Source organism: Somniosus microcephalus, chromosome 3 (genome assembly GCF_052327205.1).
Source record: "Somniosus microcephalus isolate GS21.2 chromosome 3, FLI_Smic_1.0, whole genome shotgun sequence".
In the NCBI taxonomy this organism is placed as follows: Eukaryota; Metazoa; Chordata; class Chondrichthyes; order Squaliformes; family Somniosidae; genus Somniosus; species Somniosus microcephalus.
Genome location: NC_140989.1, coordinates 226,972,807 through 226,999,655, shown reverse-complemented (window position 1 = coordinate 226,999,655; position 26,849 = coordinate 226,972,807). Strand labels below are relative to the sequence as shown.

Below are 26,849 nucleotides of genomic sequence, written 5' to 3'. Positions count from 1 at the left end.
GTGGCCAATATTAATATGCGAGCTTTGACTGAATGTTGGCAGGCTTTTGATTGCATGGAGCCTCGCAGCTTTTCCAGATCTTATCCTCATCTGATATCTAGCAACCCCTATGTATGTGGGCAATATTCATATGTTTGAAACCTGGCCAATTGTCCTCTCCATAACCAGGGGAGCTGAGAAAATTCTGGCACCATATTGGCTGCTCTGGAAGAGATCAGCTAACACAGTATGAGCATCAAATTTGGGATCTTCTTCTCCTGGATGTCTGAGCAGCTCATTTAGTACATTCTCGGAGCTGTTGAAGAATGCATCTTATAAGTTATTTTTACCCTTTTCAAGTCTGATGTTTAACTCACTATCCCCCTGCCACCACCCCCCCCCCCCCCAATCCACCTCCAGAGCTGTTCCAGTAACATAGGTTATTGAATGGGCCAAGTATGTGCCAGAGCAGCTTCATTAACTTTAGTGGGAGCCAGAGCTTTAGGCATGTCACATGTAAATTGCTAAGGCATGCAAAAAGGCTTGAACTCAGATTTTCTTTTGGATTTGGTCATCTCTTGTCTGCACCTGATCATGGAATGAGAGGCCAGTGCTAAGTTTCTGAACTGGGCGGTAGCTATCATTATGTTGATGTTTGTGAAATATGAGTGATAATTCTTCAACATCATCATGTATGGAATAGATTGTGAAGTGCAAAGTAAAAGTAGTATGGAAAATCTATCAAATATTTAGCGTAGCTTACTTTTAGACTTGATCTCATTTAAAATAATTCCACATGCTCAAGATGATTATGAGGATCGTATACTATGCATTGGGGCGAGGCTTTATCAAAATAGTAGCATGACATTGCTCCCAAGCATGTATCATAATGGAGGGAGGTTCGAAGTAAAGGCCAGTTTTCTCCACTCCCTTCACTTTAAGCTGCCTCCTTACAGAGGTCCTCTATGGGCACTGAACACTTTGCCAAAGTGACTATTACTCCTCAAAGTCACAACAGCGATAATCAGCAGACTTTTTGATGCATCAAAAGTGAGCCCAAAGCCCACACGTACATTTCCAGCAGGGATATCTGGAAAGTGATTTCTTAAACCAGAAGTGCTGAGGAGCTTGATAGCCACCTCACCCGAGAGCTAACTCAACACAGACTGGGAATTCAACTTGGGACCTTCCTGCTTTCTGTGCTTCACTCGCACACTGGTTGAGATACTGGTGAAGTTGTAAAATCTTTCAGTTGAAGAAGTGCAATAAGTACCAAAAACTTGAAATGGCCTGATGGAATGAGATATTTGAATTGGTTGCCTGTGATCCAAGTTTCAATGGACTAATTACAGGTATATATTGGTTCAGCAATGCTGTACCTAATTCCTTTTTAAGAAAGGATTCCTGCAACTTCTTGTTAGCTTGTATTAAGACACTGTGCCGATTGGAATGTGCATTTGCTACTTTGAGAGGAATCATTGAAAAACAAAGCAGGTTGTTGGCAGAGGATGTTATTTGATTTCTAAGATACAGTTGCTGATTAAAAGTTGACTGCATGTGGTTAGTCTTTTATAATGAATTCACTGCTTTAAACTTGTTTCAATTAATTTATTGTTGCCCATTATCACTCACCAACCTACAGAGGAATGGTGATCCAAATGCCTGCCAAATAAAGGAATTGGTGCAGAGAGAATTTGCACCACTGAAAAATTATGATGTAGTCAGTTACAAGACTTTGTGCAAAAATGAGCCATCTCATAATCACTCGGTTGAACAGAATGCGTTTGCACTGTTAGTTTTGTGCAGCCATGTAGCAGGGTTATGACTGACAGTATAAGGCTGAAGTAAGATAGTTGATCTGACTGCAGCACATTAAATTAGGAGGAATGAAACACCATGACAGGTCGGGGTTTCACATCTGTTTTCCAGTTTGTAGGCTGCAGAAAAGAAAGAAAAAACTTGGATTCAGCGCCTTATCGCAAAGCACTTCACAACTAATAGTGGAGTAACTGTTGGTATATAAGCAAATGTGACAGCTGATTTTTGCGCAGAGCAAAGTCCCACAAACAGTAAATGGGATGAATGACTGGCTAGTCCTTTTTGGGTGGTGTTTGTTGTATCACTGTGGTCCTGAGTGTGCAGTAGCACTGTAGTTCAGCATTGAATTAGAATGACAATCACAGAATTGTTTTTGTATCTATACCTTTGTACAGCAAACTTGGTCTCCTATTTTCACTTTCACTGCTTGCTTTTGGCATGGTATGTAAATGAACATGTGTGTTATCACACTGACATAGATAGTGAGTGCATATCTCACGACTCAAACTGCTGAAAAAGTTGAATAGAAGTGGTCGTTCTCTGATCTATGTGACGACTGCATGCTCAATAATGAACTGGTTTCAGATAAGTATCTGCAGTATAACTGCAGCAAAAAAGCTGAATGATCAAGTGGCTATACTGCTGATATCAAATCTCCTGTGCCATCTCAGGACCTGGAAAGGGGAAGAAACAGAAATTGAAGTTGTTTTTCATACAAATTGTTAATAGTGTGGTTGTAGAGGCACAAATTCCACTGAAAATAGTTCTATTGTAGTATTCTAGCTGGCATCTCAATATCAATGTAATAATTTATTTTGTTTGGTAATAATATGACTCTTTGTTCTCCCCCCAGAAGATAATACCCAGTTTATTCTCTCTCATTATTACATTGTCCATTCTCTAAACTTAATACAGGAGCTTGATGGACTGACTCATTTGCTGTAAGGTTGCTGTCCATCAAGTACAGAGACACCTGCAATCCAATTCTGCATAGAATCATGCCTCCTAGTTCAATAAGGAAACAAGCCTAAGCAGTTTGTAATTCCAGCAACAGTTCAAAAAGGATGTACAGGAAACTTTGTGCTATCCGGCACCGACGGGACCGAGCTGTTGCCGTTCCCTCAAAACTGCTGGACACTCCAGCGCTAATGTTGAAACATACGGAGATTTTCAGCTCCGTGTGAATCAACAAACCCTGTTGCTTAGCAACAGCTTCTAAACAGTCAGCAAGTGTCTTTGTAGCGTCTCTAGCTGAAGCTGTTGCTTAGCTACAGACCTTGCAGAGCTTGACTGTTGAGGAAAAAAGCAACAAAAAGAAAAAAAACGGCTCCTGATTTTTGCCGGTGGCTCGAGCTTGCCGGACATTTAGCCTCCGGATAACACAAAGTTTCCTGTACCAGACAAACAGCATTTCCACATGTTTGTAGGACCATAGGAAAGATGTTGACCCTCTTTCGCAACCCACCCCTCTCCTACAGGATTTCTTGAAAGTTTTTTAAAGTCTGTCTGGTATTTGCTTGGCTCTTGTGAACTTATCTTAGAGCTGGTTGTCATTGTGTCTCCTTATGCTGTGATTCCAGAAGAGCTAAAGATAGCTGCTTCATTTATTAAACCATTTGTACTTCACCTCTGACCTAATTGCCTGAGGCCAATAGTGACTTACTTGACATAATTGTTAGGGAAAATCTATCAAGCACAGTAATTTTGAGAGCAGATGAGCTTCATGGGGTCCTTCAGGAGCAGAGAAGTCCTTGCTTACTGAATCCGTGGGTGATTTACTGGTGATGTTTAAGTATGAAGAATGGGTGATCGACCCAGGTTGACTGGAGAAGAAGTTGATGAACTTGCACTGTCTGATTATGCTTCTGTGAAGTGCTTTTGTACTTTTTTCTTAAAGGCTCTATATAAATGCAAGTTGTTACAGGCTGCTGATGAGAAGGGCCTCTTACAGGGTGAAGTTTGTACAAACTACCCAAATCATTCAAGCCATGTCAGTAAAAGGCCCTTCTCATCTACCCAAATCACCAATCCATGGCAACAAATTTATCCCACAGCAAACAGAAATTGTAGAAATTAAATATTTACTGGTGATTTACAGGATATTTTACCTTCATCCACTGCAGTGAATGGGTAATGAAGGAGTTTTATCAATTTTGTAAGCTGGTTGAATTTCACTGATTGTAGTCATATGTACTGAACAACATAGTAATTCTATCTTTTTTAGGATTTGACTTTTTTGTGTTGTCAGTGGATTTAAAATCCTCAGTGAAGAGAGAGACGAGGAGACATTACCTTATGTAGAGAAATGCTATTTTTCTTATTTTCTTCAATGTGCCAAATTAAACGTGCAGCAACATTGAACAAAATTGTTTCCCCAAAAAATACCATGCTTCATTTCAATATTTTAAGGTTAGATGAGGAATTCTTATGTAGTAGAAGTAAATAGGGATTTGGTGTATTGCAATAGTGTGCTGGACTTCGTATGTGCTTACAGATAATTAGATAATCTTCAGTGAAGTATATTCAAAGTATTGCAAATTTTAGAACTTTCTAAAAATGATTTTCTGACCAATTTTTTCTCCTCCCCATCTCTCCTCAAGGCATCAACTCCTTGTTGAGGTTTGGCTGCACAGGAATCAACTGCCTTCACATACCTTACACAAGTAGGCATTATTCAGGTATGATCCTTGACCATGAGTGTTGGTAGTCTATTTGACAGTAAGAGGCATCACAGCTAAGCCTGAAATCCATACACATTTCCAGAAGAGGTTGCTAGCCATCAATCAGGAGCAGGAACCCTGGGTGACTTTCCACTCAATAACCTGGAGTTGCTGAGGCCAGTTGAAGCACCTGTACAGTCACCTCTGCCGAAATTGGCTAACTTTGCTCAAGCTGGTTATTCAATTTGATATCTTGCTGCTTTTATTTCTCAGCAATCATTGGATTAACTCGTAGAGCTGTTAATGCTGTTTGAAGAAATACCAGTTTAGTCATTTTGTGGCTACACCCATGCTTGAAAGTTCTGCTTGTCATATCTCTGTATTATCTGGAGATAGTAACGTTATGACTAACCATTGTAGTCGGGACACACCTGAATCAACAAACAGCAGATATTAATCAGCCTTTTCTCTAAAATTCAATGCCTCATTTCTCACTGCACCATTCTACAGTACAGTGTAATTGTGGATTCATGAAGGAAAGGTGCTATCCATTCGACACTGCGTGTCTGAGCTGACCACAAGAAGCAGTAGTGCAGGTCGGATAAGTGGCTTCTTTTCATCCTGAGTGCAGGACAGTTGTTAGTGCCGATAACACTTTATAACACTTAACCTTTTTAATAGCAAACAGAGCAAGCACTGAAATTGTTATTCCTCTTGCCTGTTATCATAGGTTGAAGGAATGTTTCTTCAAAACTTAGATATAGGCACTGTTTTAAGCCATATGGGGAGGCACTGTAGAGCATTGATTAACCAAGTGCCCCTTCAACAGAACTTTTTCTTCTCTATTGTGGTTTATTACAGAATTTTCCAGTGAGAAGTTTTAGACATTGTATATTCAATTAAGCAGATTGCTGAAAGTCATGAGGGAGGGATCTGTGCTTGGCTGTGATATGTCTATGTGGCATGCAGTCTATGGCACTTTGATGGAAGTTCACATTGATAAAACTTACTGCAGTGCTCATGTTTTGTAAGCTAGAATTGGGACATGTTTACATAACTCTGTGCTACAGTGAAGATCTGAGTAATATACTGAGGTGTGAATTTTTTTTTAAAAAGAGCTATTGCAAAATGGCTTACTGGCTATGTACTTAATATATAATTTTTCCTTTCTAAATGAAGCTACAGTTTTAAGTGGTGGTTTTCTGGAAAATAAAATGCAAGAATAATAATTGAAAAGTTAAGGGAGGACTGACAAATACTTTAGTAAAAGAATGTTCCATAGAAACACAAGATAGGAGCAGAAGTAGGCCATTCGGTCCCTTGAGCCTGCTCCGCCATTTAATGAGATCATGGCTGATCATCCAAATTCAATACCCTGTCCCTGTTTTCTCCCCATATCCCTTGATCCCTTTAGCCTTAAGAAATATATCTATCTCCTTCTTGAATATATTTAATGAATTGGTCTCCACTGGCTTCTGTGGTGGAGAATTCCACAGGTTCACCACTCTCTGGGTGAAGAAATTCCTCCTCATCTCTGTCCTAAATGGCTTACCCCTTATCTTTAGACTGTGACCCTGGTTCTGGATTCCCCTACCATCGGGAACATCCTGCATCTAGTCTGTCTAGCCCTGTTAGAATTTTATAAGTTTCAATGAGATCCCCTCTCATTCTTCTAAACTCCAGCGAATATAAGCCCAATCGACCCAATCTCTTCTCGTAGGTCATTCCTGCCATCCCAGGTATGAGTCTGGTGAATCTTCGCTGCACTTCCTCCATGGCAAGAACCTCTTTCCTCCGATGATGCAACCAAAACTGCACACAATACTCAAGGTGTGGTCTCACCAAGGCCCTGTACAACTGCAGCAAGACATCCTTGCTCCTGTACTCGAATCCTCTCGCCATAAAGGCCAACATACCATTTGCCTTCTTAACCGCCTGCTGCACCTGCATGCTTACCTTCAGCGACTGGTGCACAAGGACACCCAGGTCTCGTTGCACTTCCCCTTCTCCCAATCTATTGCCGTTCAGATAATCTGCCTTCCTGTTTTTGCCACCAAAGTGGATAACCTCGCATTTATCCACATTATACCGCATCTGCCCAATCACCCAACCTGTCCAAATCACACTGGAGTTCCTCGGCATCTTCCTCACAGCACACACGCCCACCCAGCTTTGTGTCGTCTGCAAACTTGGAGATATTACATCTAGTCCCCTCATCTAGATCATTAATATATATTGTGAATAGCTGGGGTCCTAGCACCGATCCCTGCGGTACCCCACTAGTCACTGCCTGCCACTCGGAAAAAGACCCGTTTATTCCAACTCTTTGCTTCCTGTCTGCCAACCAGTTCTCTATTCAAGTCAGTACCTTGCCCCCAATCCCATGTGCTTTAACTTTGCATGCTAATCTCTTATGTGGGACCTTATCGAAAGCCTTCTGAAAGTCCAAATACACCACATCCACTGGTTCTCCCTTATCTATTCTACCAGTTACAGCCTCAAAAAATTCCAGTAGATTAGTCAAGCACGATTTACCTTTTGTAAATCCATGTTGACTTTGTCCGATCCTGTCACTGTTTTCCAAGTGCTCTGCTATTACATCTTTTATAATGGACTCTAGCATTTTCCCCACTACCGATGTCAGACTTACCGGTCGATAATTCCCTGTTTTCTCTCTACCACCTTTTTTGAATAGTGGGGTTACATTAGCTACCCTCCAATCCATGGGAACTATTCCAGAGTCTATAGAATTTTGGAAGATGACCAGCAATGCATCTACTATTTCATGGTTGAAGACCTGAGCTGACCGCTTCCATGAAAGTCTCATATATAACACTAAACTATGGTTCGATTATCATTGTGTGGTGAACTCGATGATCTCACCTGGGGTAGAAGTGGGATGCTGCATTTGGCCTCAGTGTCTTTGGGCTAAGTAGTGAAAAGAATCTGGCATAGTTCATGTTCACACCACTATGTACTGACTCCTGTTTAAAAGTGCACATCTGAATGTCGTATGAAGACAGGGTTGAGTTTGGCTGTGATGTCTGCCAGTACATATCTGGGTTCACACCTGAATAATGGCCATTTGGGCAAGGTGCTGGAGTATGAATCAGTACCTTTTGAGATTTGGAAATAATGTTTGGGTGGAGGGGAATTTAAATTGTCAATAGAAAATCCAGTTACAAGCCAGCCCTTCTCCCTTTAATCATTCAGTGAGTAAATGAGCTGAGCAACACAGACCAGTAAATTCCCAGGCTTGATCCTTAATCTCTGTGGAATTAACTGATTGTAGCCAGGATGACCTTGGGGATACTCCAGTTAGGGAAGGGGGAAAATAATTGAAGGCAGGGTTTTGCCACAAAAGGTGAATGCTGATGACGTTTTGGTTGATTTAAGTAAGCTGTGATGCATTCTGTGGTTAAATTAGCTTACTGGTTATCTAGGGCCCACATCAAGAATAGCTACTTGGATGGTCTATCGGAGAACTATATCCAACATGACTTCAGGAAAGGAAAACAATGCAGTGGAAAATTGGACTAGCAATAAGTCATAGAGTCATAGAGTCATAGAGTAATACAGCACGGATAGAGGCCCTTCGGCCCATCGTGTCCGCGCCGGCCATCAAGCCCTGTCTAATCTAATCCCATATTCCAGCATTTGGCCCGTAGCCTTGTATGCTATGGCATTTCAAGTGCACATCCAAATGCTTCTTAAATGTTGTGAGGGTTTCTGCCTCCACAACCCTTTCAGGCAGTGAGTTCCAGACTCCAACCACCCTCTGGGTGAAAAAGTTCTTTCTCAAATCCCCTCTAAACCTCCCGCCCTTTACCTTGAATCTATGCCCCCTAGTTATCGACCCCTCTACTAAGGGAAAAAGCTCCTCAGCATCCATCCTATCTATGCCCCTCATAATTTTGTACACCTCAATCATGTCCCCCCTCAGCCTCCTCAGCTCCAAGGAAAACAAACCCAACCTGCCCAGTCTCTCTTCATAGCTGAAGCGCTCCAGCCCTGGTAACATCCTGGTGAACCTCCTCTGCACCCTCTCTAACGCGATCACATCCTTCCTGTAGTGTGGCGACCAGAACTGCACACAATATTCCAGCTGTGGCCTAACCAGTGTTTTATACAGCTCCATCATAACCTCCTTGCTCTTATATTCAATGCCTCGGCTAATGAAGGCAAGTATCCCATATGCCTTTTTTACCACCTTATCCACCTGTTCCGCCGCCTTCAGGGATCTGTGTACTTGCACACCCAGATCCCTCTGACCCTCCGTCTTGCCTAGGGTCTTTCCATTCATTGTGTATTCCTTTGCCTTGTTAGTCCCCCCAAAGTGCATCACCTCGCACTTTTCCGGGTTAAATTCCATTTGCCACTGTTCCGCCCATCTGACCAACCCATCTATATCGTCCTGCAGACTGAGGCTACCCTCCTTGCTATTTACCACCCTACCAATTTTTGTATCATCCGCGAACTTACTGATCATACCCTTTACATTCATATCCAAGTCATTAATGTAGACCACAAACAGCAAGGGACCCAGCACCGATCCCTGTGGTACCCCACTGGCCACAGGCTTCCAGTCACAAAAACAACCTTCGACCATCACCCTCTGCCTTCTGCCACTAAGCCAGTTTTGTATCCAATGTGCCAAGGCACCCTGGATTCCATGGGCTCTTACCTTCTTGACCAGTCTCCTGTGCGGGACTTTATCGAAGGCCTTACTGAAATCCATGTATACCACATCCACTGCGTTACCCTCATCCACACACCTAGTCACCCCCTCAAAAAGTAAGTTCATTGCTTTCTGTTTTATAAGATTATAGACCTTGACCATTTTATTCCTTGGGAGGTGGAACAGAGAAACAGAAATACATTGTTTGTGCTGGACATGCTTAATGAATTTCAATTTCCCACTGCGATTAGAGGTCATGTTCGGTCCGATTTATTGCCGGCATTATTGAGAGCTCGTAGCCATTTCAGATTTGAAAAATTCCATTTTGCGTGTGTGTATGTATATATTGGGCTGGATTTTGCTGTAGAAATAACAGTGAGGCTAACGGCGCTCACTGTTGTTTAAGTGTAAATCGGACAGCAACTTCCACCAATCGCACATGTGCAGTTAAACATGGAAATCAAGAAGTTGCTATCCGAGTCGCCCTGCTCCTCCAGAAGCTTCGCTATAGCAGTATCTCGCTGAGAGACTCACCATTGAAACACATGGAATGGCGTGAAGTTGCTGTCCTTGCATGATATATACCCACTAAACTCGCCAGAAGAAGTTAGGGCTCGTCCATTCCAGTGTAAGCAAATTATTAATGCCCAAACTACCTCTCTGGCACTGAAAATAACTTTTACAAGTGTGGAGTCTCATTCCTTCAGATTTTAATAATTGTTGGAGATTTAAAAAAATAAACTTTTTTTACTTTCTTTCTGTCTCTTTTATCTCTCTCTCTTTTTCTTTCTTAATCCCTTAATTCTTTCCCTCTTTATTTTTCTTTCTGTACCTGATTTGACATTGAATTAACTATTCTAACTGACACTTCCTGGTTCAGACTCTGCGATGCTCATTAACGATTCTTCTATCTGATTAGTTAAGAAGATACACAAATTCTTGCACGGTTTTCACAGATCCCAGGTACCCTGCGGAGGGCGCTGCGCCAAAATGGCTTTCTAATCACAAGTTCCAGTGCAAAATACCATTTAAAAAATCTGGGCAAGTGTAATGAACGGCTGGCGTTGTTTGTTTGCCACTGAGAGCAAAATCCAGCCCATTAATGTACAGGAAACTTTGTGATATCCGGCACCGACGGGACCGGCGTGTTGCCGATCTATCAAAAGTTCCGGAGTGGTGGGCGGATTATCTACCCAGGCTGTTTTTAACAAAGAAAAGTTTAAAAATCAAGAAATGTGCAATATACAGTAATTGGGTACTCACCTACAGAATGTTGTGTTAAATGGATGGTGAAAGATGTTTGATTAAGTACAGTACTGCCAGTTGATGGTAATCCATAACTCTTTAATTACTTAACAGTAAAACAAAACTTATAAATGACTGTGCAGTGCACCAAAACTTAAACGACTGTACAGTATAAAGTACTGTACGGTGGTTGACTGTACACTTATTCCAAGCCACCTGGTCCATCAGGATCATGCACTTCAACAGATTCTTCAGGCACTTCCACTGCTCCAACTCTTTTGGAAGCTTTCTTAAACATGTCCCGGATGCCTGCTTGCTTAGTGGACTCTTGCCTTTTTTGTAGAAAGGTAGACTGCAGAATATGGAGCTGCATAACTTCTTGGGCAGAATAGTAAGAATGGCTTTCAGCAAATTTGATGAATGAAGCAAGATCTCCTGCAGCTTTAGCCCAAGAAATCTTGTTCACTTCAGAAATCTCATCGTCTTCATGTTCCATCACACTTTCCTTTTCTTTCCTTGGATTCAAAACAGTCTCCATTATTTCATCATCACTTAGCAAATGCACAACAGCAACTTCTCTATCTGAATCAACCCACTGCTCAATATCACTTTCACTGACGTGATGTAGAGGGTTTGCTGGGCCTACATCTTTCACCATGTCAGCCATTTCCATTACTGCAGTCTTCTGCGGACGAAGATTGAACCCACGAAATTCCTCCTCTGAAGAAGAACCTTCAGCAAACATTACAGAAGGCCACAATTTGCACCAGGCTTGTCTCAAAGTGTGACCTTTCACCAATTTCCAGGAACATGCATCTTTAAGATTGTATTCCTTCTGAAATGCCTGGATACCTGTCTTGTCATCTTGGCTTATCAGTCTACGTAGGAAGTCTTTCTTGTAATGACACTTGAGATTTTGGATAACGCCCTGGTCCATGGGTTGTATGAGAGAAGTTACATTTGGTGGCAAATAAATGGTGAAAATATTTCCAGAAACCAACTCGGATTCATGCGGATGGGCTCTACAATTATCCAGCAATAAAATGCATTTGCTATCTTCAGGTTTCCTTATTCTACGGAAATGTTCCCTCACAGATGGAGCAAAAGTATGATGGAACCAATTTGAAAAGATTTCCTTATCCATCCAAGCATTTGCTTGAGCTTTGTACTCAACAGGTAAGTGCCTCACATTTTTAAATGCACGGGGATTTTTATACTTCCCAATGACGAGAAGTTTAACCCGGTGTGATCCAGCAACGTTCGCACATGTTAGCACGGTTACACGATCTTTATTTTTCTTGTAACCTGAAGCATTAGCCTCACTAGCCCCAGCAAGTGTTGATTCTGGCAAAAACCTCCAAAATAAGCTAGTTTCATTGGCATTGTATAGCTGTGCTGGCGACAAATCATGTTACTGCACAATCCGATTGAAATCATCGCAGTATTCTTCTGCGGCGTCGTGATCAGCTGATTTCTTCTCCCCGCAAACATCGAGTCGTCGTATCCCATGCCGTGCCTTGAAGCACGATAGCCATCCATCAGAGAAAGCACACTTGTCAGTGAGCTCCATCTTTGCGTAAAAATCCTTCGCTTTTTCGATTAGCATGGGTCCGGAAATCAGAACACCCTCTGAGCGCTTCAGAGCAAACTACTCATAAAGCACGGTATCCAGCTCTTCAAACTTAGGCTTACGAAGCGTGCGCTGTTTCTCTACACTCTTAGATGTCTCCGAGCTTGCATAAAACTTGAGCAGCTTATCCTTCTGCGCTTTGATGTCGTACATTGTTGACGAACCGATTTTGAATTATTTCATAATGTGCATACGCTTCGCTCCCATTTCTAGTCGTTTGCATATATCAATTTTCTGTTTTAAAGTTAACACCACTCTTTTCCTTTTGGTTGGATCAACTTTTGGGATTTCCATAATACAGTCCAATGAGTTGCAACAGCGTTGGAGACACACAGTACTGTACTGCAACCCAAAAAAATGGCGGATCAGAAGAGGCTACCGGCAGCGTGGGAGAGTGAGACTCCTGATGCAGGGTTTCTGAGGTGTTCCGACTTCCGATAGCGCCAAGAGGCCGAGTAGTGGCAGTTTGTAGAACTACCCCCACTGACGAACTCGGCAACCGTTGGAGACTCGGACTTGGAACCGGCAACATTGCCGGTTACTGAGGCGCTGTTTTCGGGGCGTGAATTCTGCCGGTAGAGCGAGGTTTCCGGACATACAACCTCCGGTTAAACCAAAGTTTCCTGTAGTTGTGGCACTGAAAACTTTTAAGTTCCTGTTATTCTTGTAGGTGGCATTATGATGGGACTTTCCATTGTTAGAGGTGTTTTATAATGAGAGTAGATCACCCCTGTGATTACACATCTGGTTGCCAAGTTCTCACAAATTGACAAAAATGCTTTCCATCCAATATTTCCCTCAGTATTTGAAATTTCTGAAGCCTCCAATAAGGGTTTACAGAAAGTGACATTTTTCATGGAATCATAGAAGTTTATGACACAAAAGAAGGCCATTCGGCCCATCGTGTCTGTGCCAGCTGAAAAAGAGCTAACTAGCCTAAACCCACTTTCCAGCTCTTGGTCTGTAGCCTTGTAGGTTACAGCACTTCAAAGAAAGAAAGGAAGACTTGCATTTATATAGCACCATTCACGACCACTGGACGTCTCAAAGCGCATTACAACCATTTCAGTACTTTTTTGAAGTGTAGTCACTGGTGTAATATAGGAAACGTGACAACCAATTTGCACACAGCAAGCTCTCACAAACGGCAATGTGATGATGACCAGATAATCTGTTTCAGTGATTTTGATTGAAGATTAAATATTGGCTAGGACACTGGGAACAACTCCCCTGCTTGCCTTCAAAATAGTGCCAAGGGATCTTTTACATCCACTTGAGAGGGCAGACAGGGCCCCGGTAAAGTTAACGTCTCATCCGAAAGACAAGTGCATATCCAAGTAATTTGTAAATGCGATGAGGGTTTCTGCCTCTACCACCCTTTCAGGCAGTGAGTTCCAGACACCAGAAGAAATTTCTCCAACTCCCCTCTAATCCTTCTACCAATTACTTCAAATCTATGCCCCCTGGTTATTGACCTCTCTGCTGAAGGAAATAGGTCCTTCCTATCCACTCTATGAAATAAATAACATATTTCAAAATAGCATGACTAAATGTACCCACTGAATTATCTTTTTTGTGTCTTTTAATTATTTTATTTAGAATGAGGGCCTCAGCCTTTACAAAAACTTGGACTTGATATTTTTCCCCAGAGCTGTGACTGCATGAGCTGAATTTGGATTGTATTGTCTGAAGGTGCACAGCGTGCTTAAATTCCTTAGATGCATCAGTACCATTCAATCAATTATACTGATGGAATATTTTCTTCTATATTTTACCTCGTAACTTTTCCTGAATTATTTTGAGTTAATTGACCTGAAACATTAACCCTACGTGAGACTGACTGGATCTCCTTGCTCTTATTTTCCATTTTTCTTCACCTTCTCCAGCCTCAAGCTGGAGTACTCTGCTATTGAGGTGTACTACATACTGTACTAGCTGGGGAGCCCCGCATTGCGAGGGCAATTTTGGGGCGCTTGGTCTCCCTGCCCCTGTGTGTCCCCCCTCTCCCTGTCATGTCCTCTCCCTGTCCTATCCCTCCCTCCCGTCCCCTCCTCTCCTCTCCCTCCCTCTCTCCCCTCGCCCACCCTCACCCTCCCCTCCCCTGTCTCCCTCCCTCCCTCCCCTCGCCCACCCCCACCCCTCCCCTCCCCTCTGTCCCTCTCTCCGGCCCCTCCCCCTGCCTAGCGCCTGAGGTCCGGAGCTGAGGTCCCCCGCGTATCGCGCGGCTGATGGACGGCCGGCACATGCGCGGTCAGTGCGGCCGGCGTGAGCCCCCCGCGATTTCCCGAGGCTCGCCCCCCCCCTGCGATTTCCCGAGGCTCTCCCCCCCGCGATTTCCCGAGGCTCTCCCCCCCGCGATTTCCCGAGGCTCTCCCCCCGCGATTTCCCGAGGCCCCCCCCCGAGATTTCCCGAGGCTCCTCCCCCCCCCAACCGCGATTTCCCGAGGCTCCCCCCCCCCCCCCGCGATTTCCCGAGGCTCTCTTTTCCCCCCCCCGCGATTTCCCGAGGCCCCCCCCTCGCGATTTCCCGAGGCTCTCCCCCCCCCCCCCCCCCCCCTCATTAAATTGTTATTTAATTCCCTAACACATCATTAAAATATTTACCGTAGTTCCCTAACACACAAAGTGTGGGGGGGAAAAATTGTGAAAAATCAAGATGGTGGCCACTCACCTTGGTTCAGAAGGATAAGGCCCGCCCACACACGCACCGATTGGTCGACCGGTCAGGTCACCGAAGCGTAGGATTGGTCAATCATCGAGTCACTCGACACTCAACTGTAGGAAGGAACCCGCCATCCGATTGGTGGACCTCGACGTCACACGGTCGCTAATGAGATGCTAATGAGCGGAACGCTGAACATTTTTGGGATACCGCGGGCGGGATTTTTGTCCGGCCGAAACGTAAATACGCCTATGACCGGTCCGGAATCGCAAGCTTTCTTTTGAGGCGACGCGCGCGTCGGTACGCTGTGTAACTTTCAAACTTATAGAGAACGGACGGACAGACAGACAGACATCGGGACAGACAGAAGAGCCGCTTTATATATATAGATAGATTAGTTGAGAGCTGGGAACATTTGTATTGGCAGGGAGACGGTGACGTAGCCAGACCTGAAGGTTATCTCCTGTTAAGTCTACAACTTAAGATAATGGAATTTTAATCCTTTTATAGTGATAGAAACAAAAAAAAAACACATTTTGCAGTCACCAGTATGACACAGGCACTAACATGGATAGGTGAAGATAGCGAAGGCGGCTGGTGTAGAGACTGCATTGTAGTGAACTCCCATGGGCTATTGAGCACTCATCGAAGCTGAGCACCAGATCAGCTGGCAACATCAACATGAGGCAGTGTAAATGGACTACATAAAGGTACAGAAACTGATTTTAGAATTTGTGTTTTGTCTGGAGTTTCCTCCCCCCCCCCCCCCCCGACCGACCCGGACCCCGACCACGACCTGAACCGCGGCCCGTCCGATATTCTTTTCCCCCCGCCCCCCACCTGTCCTGATTTGCGGGCCAGCTTAGTAGGAGTCAGCCGATATCCGGCTTTCCAGAGAAGCAGGAAGGGGAATGAGACACGGAACAGTCGCAAGAGGTAGCCTGAACTTTTAAAATTTATATTAAATACAAGTTTCCCAGTCTTACAATAATACCTTCTGAAATCCGAAAAATTCCGAAAACCGAAACTCAGCTGGTCGCAAGGCTTTCGGATAAGGGATAGTGTACCTGTACCTTCAAATGAGAAATAATTTTGTCTAGTAACCTTTATGCTGTTGAAAATCCCCATCCACTGGAAGGAAGTTGAATATGCAAATGAGCTATTAAAAAAAGCATTTTACATTTATTAGTGAATTTTTGTGCTCAAGGTGAGCAATGTTACTGCTTGTTTTCCAGTTTATTCCCCCAAGTATGGGCAGGATTACAGAGTTGCCCAACAATAGAACAGCACCTCTTACTGCAGCATTGTGAATATTTCCATTTTCAATAATAGGCATAGTTAAGAATTTGGATATGCCACAGGTATATACTTGGGTTCAATTGTGCAGCCACCTCTTTAAGTGGTCTGGTTGCCTGTTTCTTGCAAAGGTTGATTGTGACTGCCATATATCTACTTGTGTGATGGTGGGATCCAGGAGTGTAACAATGAAACTCCCGTGTTTTGAATCTGATCTCTGTACCTTATGCATGTTTACTCCTTCAATCTCTCCGAAGGTGGACTGGACTTATACAAGGTGAGGTGATGTTCGTTTCAGTTTGTAACCGGCTTTAGTTTATGATAGATTCTTGCTATAAATATCTTGATTTCCATTCGTATACTGTTAGCAAACTGAAGAATATATGTACACTAACGCACTTCAGTGGGACCTTTACTTAGCATAAAAGCATGAACCCTCCCTGACCAGGGCAGTGGTCCTTCCATTACAGCCTGCTGCTCTTTTGGGGTCGATGTCCTGAGTTTTAAAGCTTTTCTTTAAAGATTAGTAGAAATCAGAAGAGTTTGTCAACTCCAATGTGCTAGATGTCTTTGAATGGCCAGACATTGCTAATGAATTGGCCATTGTTTGGGATCTGTGCAAAAGAACTGACCATCCGGCAATTTAAAAAGCTTTTTTCTGCCTATGCATCTATCATTCAAGCTCGTGCCTTTTCGGCAGCGTTTTCTTGGAATCCATATTGCAAGCCCCTAATATGCAAGTCTCTTCTGTGGAAAAATGGCCAATAAACCCTGAACCACGACTGCCATCCCTGTGACTTATCGAACTGAAATTGACAGTCTGTGTAAAATTGAGCAATGTTTTATGTTGTGAGCCCATAGGCTCCTAAGGGAATAAGCTGAGGTTGTCCAAATTCAATTCACTTGTGACCTTGCAACACTTTTAGCCTTTCATAGAACCATTATAACTGGCTCCTGTTAGTGGACTTCATCACCAATCCTGAAGTTGTACTTGAACATCAGCTAAAATGCATGCTCTGAGGATCAACAATGTCCCTACTGCATTCATCTGTTTACTAGAATTAATATTGTCAGGCTACACTACCAGAAACTTGGAATTGGCAGATATTAAACATAGGCCAGATTTTTATAGACCAACCAGTATTTGCAATTAACTAATGATCAAAAGCACAAAATTTGACCAAGACTTAAACTACAGTATATTTGAGTGTATGTACAATAAGAAATTCTGACAGAATGTAACCATTTCTCATGGTTCACAAAACAAAATCCTAACTTCTGGCAAGGTAAATTCATTAGTTTTAATCTTCTCAGACTTGTTTCAGTATTGGCATATTTTAAAGAATTACAACGCCATCTTTCAAACAGAGCAGGGAATGGATTCATATGAATAATTACATAACTGAATTCTAAAAGTTGTTCTTAAGTGTGTGTAACTCTAGCTTTTAACCTCTTGATTGTTTTGAAGTGGAGATTTTCAAATAGTTATTACTGTACATTCAAATATAGAATTGATGCCTCCCAAAGATACACAAAGCCAACACACCTGGACGTCCTATCGCATCAGGCAGCGGAACCCTGTGTGAGAACCTCTCTGGATATGTCGAGGGCATCCTGAAACCCATCGTACAGGGAACCCCCAGCTTCTGTCGCGACACTACAGACTTCTTACAGAAGCTCAGCACCCACGGACCAGTTGAACCAGGAACACTCCTCGCCACGATGGACGTCTCGGCACTCTACACCAGTATCCCCCACGATGATGGCATCGCTGCGACAGCCTCAGTACTCAACACCAACAACAGCCAATCTCCAGACGCCATCCGACAACTCATCCGCTTCATCCTTGACCACAATGTCTTCACCTTCGACAACCAGTTCTTTACCCAAACACACGGAACAGCCATGGGGACCAAATTCGCACCCCAATACGCAAACATCTTCATGCACAAGTTCGAGCAAGACTTCTTCGCTGCACAGGATCTCCAACCAACGCTATACACCAGATACATTGACGACATTTTCTTCCTATGGACCCACGGTGAAGAATCACTGAAAAGACTACACGATAACATCAACAAGTTCCATCCCACCATCAAACTCACCATGGACTACTCCTCAGAATCAGTCTCATTCCTGGACACACGAATCTCCATCAAAGACGGACACCTCAGCACTTCACTCTACCGCAAGCCCACGGACAACCTCACGATGCTTCACTTCTCCAGCTTCCACCCTAACCACGTTAAAGAAGCCATCCCCTATGGACAAGCCCTGCGAATACACAGGATCTGCTCAGACGAGGAGGAACGCGATGGACACCTACAGACACTGAAAGACGCCCTTGTAAGAACGGGATATGACGCTCGACTCGTCGATCGACAGTTCCGACGGGCCACAGCGAAAAATCGCATAGACCTCCTCAGAAGACAAACACGGGACACAACCAACAGAGTACCCTTCGTCGTCCAGTACTTCCCCGGAGCGGAGAAACTACGCCATGTTCTTCGCAGCCTTCAACATGTCATCGATGACGACGAACACCTCGCTAAGGCCATCCCCACGCCTCCACTACTCGCTTTCAAACAGCCGCCTAACCTCAAACAGACCATCGTTCGCAGCAAATTACCCAGCTTTCAGGAGAACAGCGACCACGACACCACACAACCCTGCCACAGCAACCTCTGCAAGACATGCCAGATCATCAACACAGATACCATCATCACACGTGAGGACACCACCCACCAGGTACATGGTACATACTCATGTGACTCGGCCAACGTTGTCTACCTCATACGTTGCAGGAAAGGATGCCCCGGAGCATGGTACATCGGCGAGACCATGCAGACACTGCGACAACGGATGAACGGACACCGCGCAACAATCACCAGGCAGGAGTGTTCCCTCCCAGTCGGGGAACACTTCAGCAGTCAAGGACATTCAGCCTCCGATCTTCGGGTAAGCATTCTCCAAGGTGGCCTTCGAGACACACGACAACGCAAAATCGTCGAGCAGAAACTGATAGCCAAGTTCCGCACTCATGAGGACGGCCTCAACCGAGATCTTGGGTTCATGTCACGCTACATGTAACCCCACCTGATGCAGGGTCATCCAGACTCGAGTCGACATTGGCTTGTTCTCTCTACACAGATGCGGCCGGACCTGCTGTGATTTCCAGCCAAAAAAAAAAATGTTTTTTGTCTTTTTTTGTTTTTCATACAGACCCCAGCATCTGCAATATTTGACCCCTTGTGACCCCACCTCATTGTTCTTTGATGTAATGTTTCCCTGACTGACCTGTTTGGACACCATTCACACCTTTGACTGCTGTGATTATCTCTCTGCCGAGGTGTGATAAATGGCAGTTGGAAAGGTTACCTGTAAACATCTGACATGATTCTCTGACTATATAAGCTGTGTCTTTATGCATTTCTCCACTTCACCTGAAGAAGGAACAGTGCTCCGAAAGCTTGTGATTTCAAATAAAGCTGTTGGACTATAACCTGGTGTTGTGTGACTTCTTACATGAATTTAGTACAGCGAAGTACAGCAAAAATGGGATTCATAGTGATTACAGAAGAAAGTAGATTGCAGTCTGCAGAAAATGCAACACTCGAGTCCCCAGTAATCGGCTAAGAAAATAAATCACTGATCTTTTGATCAAAGGTCGTTGTGTTTGGAAGTCCCAACATCCTCACAGGTAGCAGAGAACCTAAGAAAAATAAAGAATGAGGATAGGCTATTTGACCCATGGAAACATGTCCTTCCACTGCTAACTGTCCTAGTTTAGTCTCGTTTTGCAGTATTGCCTGGCAGATTATTCCATTATTACCCTTTGAGGGAGAAATTGTGCATTACTTTTGTTTGAAATTTACTCTGAAACAATTTAAATCTGTCCCGTGATCCTACTAACAGTGACTTTGAAGTAGTATTTGCTTCCAGGAGTGTCTTTAACCACCTTCTCGAGCATAAATTAACAAATGACATTCTCTGTCACTGTGACCGTGGAACATCCCTCCTCATACTCTTTGACCTCTTTGCATTCTATGAGAGGTAATGCTCATTTTGACCTGAGATTCGTAAATAAACCAAAGTACAAACTGAGGTTGTGGTACCTCTGAGGGACAGCGACCACGGAATGATTAAGTTTAACCTGCAGTGGGATTCTGGAATACCAAGAGACAGGTATATAACTTTATTAGAGCAATAGCAAAAAAAATGGAGGACAACTTAAGCAAATTGATTGGGGGAGATTGTTCAATAATACCTGAGTAGCGTACCAGTGGAACACTTTTATGGCATATTGTTGAGCATGCAAGATAAATACATACCTAAAACTAGCAAGCGCATACTAAATAGACATGACCCTAAATAGATTAATAGTACAATCAAGAGAGAGAAAAAATCTACAAATTCTGCCAGGAGAAGGGACATGGGATTCACTGTTTATAAATATGCAGAAACAAGTTCAAAGGGTATGGAGAAGGGTAACGAGAGACTTTGGGGAAAAATCTAAGCTGCAGGCGCAAACTTTAACTAAGAAATTCTTTCAGATTTCCAATCAGTCAGTCAGTCAGAAGAGGCCAGAACCATGTAAGATGCACAGAGGTTTGAAGCAGAGGATGAGCACATGATAAACGTTTTGAATGACTGCATCCTTCAAGCTTTCTCCATGGAACAACTCCCCAAATAGTTATCCTAGGCAAAAGTAAAGACTTCGGTTTAACTGAGACAGAAGTCCAAGACAGACTAAAAGAGCGCAAAAACAAACAAAAACATTCCCTAGGTATAGACTGTGTTTACTCCAGAGTGCAAGAGATTCAGGAGGCTTTGAGGGAGTTACTGGACAGTGGAGTGGTATTAGTAGATTTAAAATAGGCTAAAATGATGCCATATTCATAAAGGGCGACAAATAACACTTGTAAAATAATAAAATAAATCAGGCGTAAAGATTATCTGTAGAATAATTCCATAGCAAACAGCAGTGAACATGGATTTAGAAGGGGAATACCCTGGCTGTCCACGTTAAAGCTGTTAAATACAAGTTGTTTTTGATGACTGTCGTATTGAGGGTCTCTAACCTTTGCTTATTGATCATCCCCATTATAGTTGGGTTTATTCTTATTGCTTTTCTCTGCAACTTTTCCAGTGCATGTGGGAACCAGAATTGAACACCACTTCAAATGTGGTTTGGTTAGTGCATAGTAAATGCATTAGCAACACATCTGTAAATTTGAATTATTCTGGTTTGATATTCTAGCGTTTGATTTGTTGTTTTTTCATTGCCGTGCCACATTTTTAGCTGTTGAAAGTAGTTTGTTCAGTATTACTTCCCCGTGGAGTTCTAAGTCTTTCTAGGCTAATTCTATTTTATTCATTGTATACTACTGTAAAAGAACTTAGATATTCATTCCATCACTTTAGATCAAATTCAAATCCAAGTCTCAGAGCTGAAAGCATTATCCCCTCTCTAACTTATACAAATGTTCTTAGAATTTTTTTGAGCTATCTCATCAAGTTAGTTGCAATTTTGATATTGTCAGTCTACAAACTTATTCCTGCACTTCGCATTGCTCTGTTACGAATGACCTGAAAGGTAATTTGACTAACTCTTGGAGTTTGCCACATGGTTGTTGTGGAATTAATCAGCACTTGCTTATTTTGAGATGCAGTGACATTTTACTTGGTGTGAATCTGAGCAATACAATTGTGGAAATTACGAACATTTAGCAATTCTATTTGAGATGTAGTACAGATTTTAAATTGCTGTATTAGGAATACTTTTTTCTGTTAGTTTTAGTAACAAGGACTCCTTTGATTTTGGAGCTGAACATCTGCTGTAGAATTTTGTGCTCCATCCCCATGAGAAAGTAGTTTTTTCCTCTTTTATATATCTATCTTCTATAGATATGTGAGTAGAAAAAGATTGGTGAAGGCAAGCATAGGTCCCTTGCAGTCAGAATCAGGGGAATTTATAATGGGGAACAAAGAAATGGAAGACCAATTAAATACATACTTTGGTTCTGTCTTCACAAAGGAGGACACAAATAACCTCCCAGAGATGTCGGGGAACACAGGCTCTCATGAGAGGGAGGAACTGAAAGAAATCAGTATTTGTAGGGAAATGGTGTTCGGGAAATTGACTGGATTGAAGGCAGATAAATCCCCAGGGCCTGATAATCTACATCCTAGGGTACTCAAGGAAGTGGCCCTAGAAATAGTAGATGCATAGCTGGTCATCTTCCAAAATTCTATAGACTCTGGAACAGTTCCCATGGATTGGAGGGTAGCTAATGTTACCCCACTATTCAAAAAAGGTGGTAGAGAGAAAATGGGGAATTATAGATCGGTAAGCCTGATTTCGGCAGTGGGGAAAATGCTAGAGTCCATTATAAAAGATGTAATAGCAGAGCACTTGTAAAACAGACCCAAGGGGCCTCTCACAACAAGATTGCTAATTAATCCTTTCTCATTACATAATACCTAGTCTAAGATGGCCTGATCTCTAGTTGGTTCCTCGACATATTGGTCCAGGAAACCATCCCGTATACACTCCAGGAATTCCTCCGCCTCAGTTTTTGTTAGCTCCGCCGCCGCCGCCACTTCACCCAGGTCCGCTGCCGCGGGATCAGACAGGCAAGTTATTTGGATAGCAGCTGAAAAAGTGACTGCAGCTGCAATTCTTGATGTTCGCAAAGAGAACTAGGCTCTTTTGACCAACCTGCAAGAAATTCCAAATTCTTTGAAAGCTGTATAAAGTGCAGAACTGTTTTGAGTTGAAAGGAGCAGATAGATACTTTCTTAGTGAAATTCTGGTCACTTAAATGTATCAGTGAGAGTTAGTGTTGCCTCATTCCAAAATCTAAAAACAGAAGTTCTCAAATTCCTATCTGGGCATTACTTAAACTCCAAGGTAAAGAAGACATTGGACATTTTACGATGCCAATATCTGAGCCTCTGCAGTCCAGCCTTTTAACCACCATGCACACTTGTAGGCATTTACACCATGAACAATGATGGTATATCTGGAACCGAGGAAGAGCAACTGCAGAAGGTACGGACTGTTCTCCTACATGCTGTCAATTCTTAAATAATAAATCAAATGAGTATTTGAAATAGCTATTTGATGAGGTGTAAAAATTTCCCAAATCTGATTCGATGTTTCAGTATTTGCTGCAATTTGGAAAAGCTTAAAAAACCATCATTATATTGCATCTGCACACTAAGATGGTGAAGTGCTTTGAAAAGACTTAATTATGATGGTAACAGCCATTAAAATACAGGTTAATTCCATCCTCTGAAAGATGGTATCATTATGCTGATGACAGGTCAGGCATATGTTGAGTGCTGTAAATGCCTGAATTTGTGTCAAATTGTAAATGGGCCAAACCGAGTTGTTTAATTCGTTTATGGGATATGGGCGTCGCTGGCAAGGCCAGCATTTATTGCCCATCCCTAATTGCCCTTGAGAAGGTGGTGGTGAGCCGCCGCCTTGAACCTTTGCAGTCCGCGTGGTGAAGGTACTCCCTCAGTGCTGTTAGGTAGCGAGTTCCAGGATTTTGACCCAACGACGATGAAGAATCGGCGATATACTTCTAAGTCAGGATGGTGTGTGACTTGGAGGGAAACTTGGAGGTGGTGATATTCCCATGTGTCTGCTGCCCTTGTCCTTCTAGGTGGCAGAGGTCATGGGTTTGGGAGGTGCTGCCGAAGAAGCCTTGGCGAGTTGCTGCAGTGCATCTTGTAGATGGTACACATTGCAGCCACGGTATGCCAGTGGTGGAGGGAGTGAATGTTTAAGGTGGTGGATGGGGTGCCAATCAAGCGGGCTGCTTTGTCCTGGATGGTGTTGAGCTTCTTGAGTGTTGTTGGAGCTGCATTCATCCAGGCAAGTGGAGAGTATTCCATTACACTCCTGACTTGTGCCTTGTAGATGGTGGAAAGGCTTTGGGGAGTCAGGAGGTGAGACACTCAATGCAGAATACCTAGCCTCTGATCTGCTCTTGTTGCCACAGTATTTATGTGGGTGGTCTAGTTAAGTTTCTGGTTAATGGTGACCCCAGGATGTTGTTGGTGGGCGATTCGGCGATGGTAATGCCGTTGAATGTCATGGGGCGGTGGTTGGCTCTCTTGTTGGAGATAGTCATTGCCTGGCACTTGTGTGGCGCAAATGTTACTTGCCACTTATCAGCCCAAGCCTGAACTGCTTCATTATCTGAGGAGTTGTGAATGGCACTGAACACTCTGCAATCATCAGTGAACATCCCCACTTCTGTCCTTGTGTTGGAGGGAAGGTCGTTGATGAAGCAGCTGAAGATGGTTGGGCCGAGGACACTGCCCTGAGGAACTGCTGCAGCGATGTCCTGGGGCTGTGATGATTGACCTTCAACCGCCACAACCATCTTCCTTTGTGCTAGGTGTGACTCCAGCCAGTGAAGAATTTTCCTCCCGATTCCCATTGACTTCAGTTTTACTAGGGCTCCTTGATGCCACACTCGGTCAAATGCTGCCTTGATGTCAGGTGCAGTCACTCTCGCTTCACCTCTGGAATTCAGCTCCTTTATCCATGTTTGGACCAAGGCTGTAATGAGGTCGGGAGCCTAGTTGTCTTGGCAGAACCCAAACTGGGCTTCAGTGAGCAGGTTATCGGTGAGTAAGTGCCGCTTGAAAGCACTGTCGATGATGCCTTCCATTACTTTGCTGATGATTGAGAGTAGACTGATGGGGCGGTAATTGGCCCGATTGGATTTGTCCTGCTTTTTGTGGACACGACATACCTGGGCAGTTTTCCACATTGTCGGACAGATGCCAGTGTTGTAGCTGTACTGGAACAGCTTGGCTTGAGGCGCGGCTAGTTCTGGAGCACAAGTCTTCATGACAGCTGGGATGTTGTTGGGGCCCTTAGCCTTTGCTGTAACCAGTGCGCTCAGCCGTTTCTTGATATCACGTGGAGTGAATCAAATTGGCTTAAGACTGGCTTCTGTGATGATGCAGACCTCAGCAGGAGGCTGATATGGATCCTCCACTCGACACTTCTGGCTGAAGATAGTTGCAAACGCTTCAGCTTTGTCTTTTGCAATCGAGTGCTGGGAATGGGGATATTCATGGAGACTCCTCCAGTTGTTTAATGGTCCACCAACATTCACGACTGGATGTGGCAGGACTGCAGAGCTTTGATCTGATCCGTTGATTGTGGCATGGCTTAGCTCTGTCTATAGCATGCTGCTTCCGCTTTTTAGCATGCATGTAGTCCTGTGTTGCAGCTTTCCCAGGTTGGCACATTTTTAGCTACGCCTGGTGCTGCTCCTGACATGCTCTTCTACACTCCTTATTGAACCTTGTTGGTTCCCTGGCTTGATGGTAATGGTAGAGTGAGGGATGAGCTGGGCCATGAGGTTACAGATTGTGGTGGAATACAATTCTGCCGATGCTGATGGCCCACAGCGCCTCATGGATGCCCAGTTTTGAGCTGCTAGATCTGTTCTGAATCTATCCCATTTAGCACGGTGGTAGTGCCACACAACACCATGGAGGGTGTCCTCAGTGTGAAGACGGAACTTCGTTTCCACAATGATTGTGCTGGTCACTGCTACCAATGCTGTCATGGACAGATGCATCTGCGACAGGTAGATTGGTGAGGATGAGGTCAAGTAGGTTTTTCCCCTCGTGTTGGTTCTCTCAGCACTTGTCGCAGGCCCAGACTGGCAGCTATGTCCTTCAGGGCTTAGTCAGTTGTGGTTCTACCGAGCCACTCTTGGTGATCAACCCAGAGGCCCCCACCCAGAGTACGTTCTGTGCCCTTGCTACTCCCTCAGTGTTTCTTCCAATGGTGTTCAACATGGAGGAGGACTGATTCATCAGCTGAGGGAGGGCAGTAGGTGGTAGTCAGCAGGAGGTTTCCTTGCCCATACTTGACCTGAAGCAATGAGACTTCATGGGGTCCAGAGTCAATGGTGAGAACTCCCAGGGCCACTCCTTCCTGACTGTATACCACTGTGCCACCACCCCTGGTGGGTATGGTGATGGAGGAGTTTGGGACATTGGCTGAAAGGTATGATTCTGCGAGTATGACTATGTCAGGCTGTTGCTTGACTAGTCTGTGGGACAGCACAAGTCCCTAGATGTTGTACCTGTTAAGTCTGTGTGTTGTATTGAGAATTACTACACAGACCACAAGAGTAAAATTTAACAGGTCTTTACTAGTCGAAGGTCAGGGCGGAACTGCCCAATAAATCATTACACAGCACTTATATACTGGTGTGGTCACCACCGGTATTACAGTATACAGCAGCCAAGATAAAGTAGTGCAACCCTTAAAATAGTTCTCTTAAAGGTGGAACGGTTACATACACTACAATCCTCCCTTTTTAGCTTAACAGTATATATTCCTCATTAAACATAACATCATAACATATATACACAACTTCATGTAAACACAGTTCACAGATTCAGTCTCTCTGGAGGCTTCCTGACTCGGTCCGGATAACGCCTCGGTGGTGTAGTAGTTTTCGGTGGTGTAGTAGGTTCTTTTGGCAAGGTCGATTCGGCTTGAATGCCAGTGTCGGGTTCATCTGATTCCAGTATTACCGGATCGGAGGTAGATACTATGGGTACCTCTGCTTCATCATTAGGCGCATAGAGTTGTGGAGTAGGTTGGCCCTTTTCGGATGACTCTATGATCTGGTCAACATGGCGCCTTATTATGCTTTCACCAATGTCCACGGTATACATCAGCGGTCCTAGTCGTGTGCAAATAGTTCCAGGCTGCCATTTCTCGGTACGGTAGTCCCGGGCCAAAACTTGTTGACCTATCTGGAAGGTTCTAGTTGGCCTTTCATTCATGCCTTGAAATTGCCGGTTCTCTACGTCCCTTCTGATGTT

General features: G+C 43.8%; 1 protein-coding gene across 18 annotated transcripts in view; it reads left to right on the top strand.

Annotated features, from left to right (window-relative positions):
• The window catches only part of ralgps2 (Ral GEF with PH domain and SH3 binding motif 2), a 911,087-nt gene that overhangs the window by 136,492 nt on the left and 747,746 nt on the right, over nucleotides 1-26,849 (top strand). Inside the window, exons 3-4 of one of the 18 annotated variants that reach the window (XM_085982213.1) lie at nucleotides 4,398-4,475; nucleotides 7,901-8,003. The exons of 16 other annotated variants lie outside the window; for them this stretch is intronic. The gene's annotated coding sequence lies outside the window, so the exon portion shown is untranslated. The remainder of the gene's footprint in view (nucleotides 1-4,397; nucleotides 4,476-7,900; nucleotides 8,004-26,849) is intronic. One more of the 18 variants, XM_085982214.1, reaches the window with a different exon arrangement.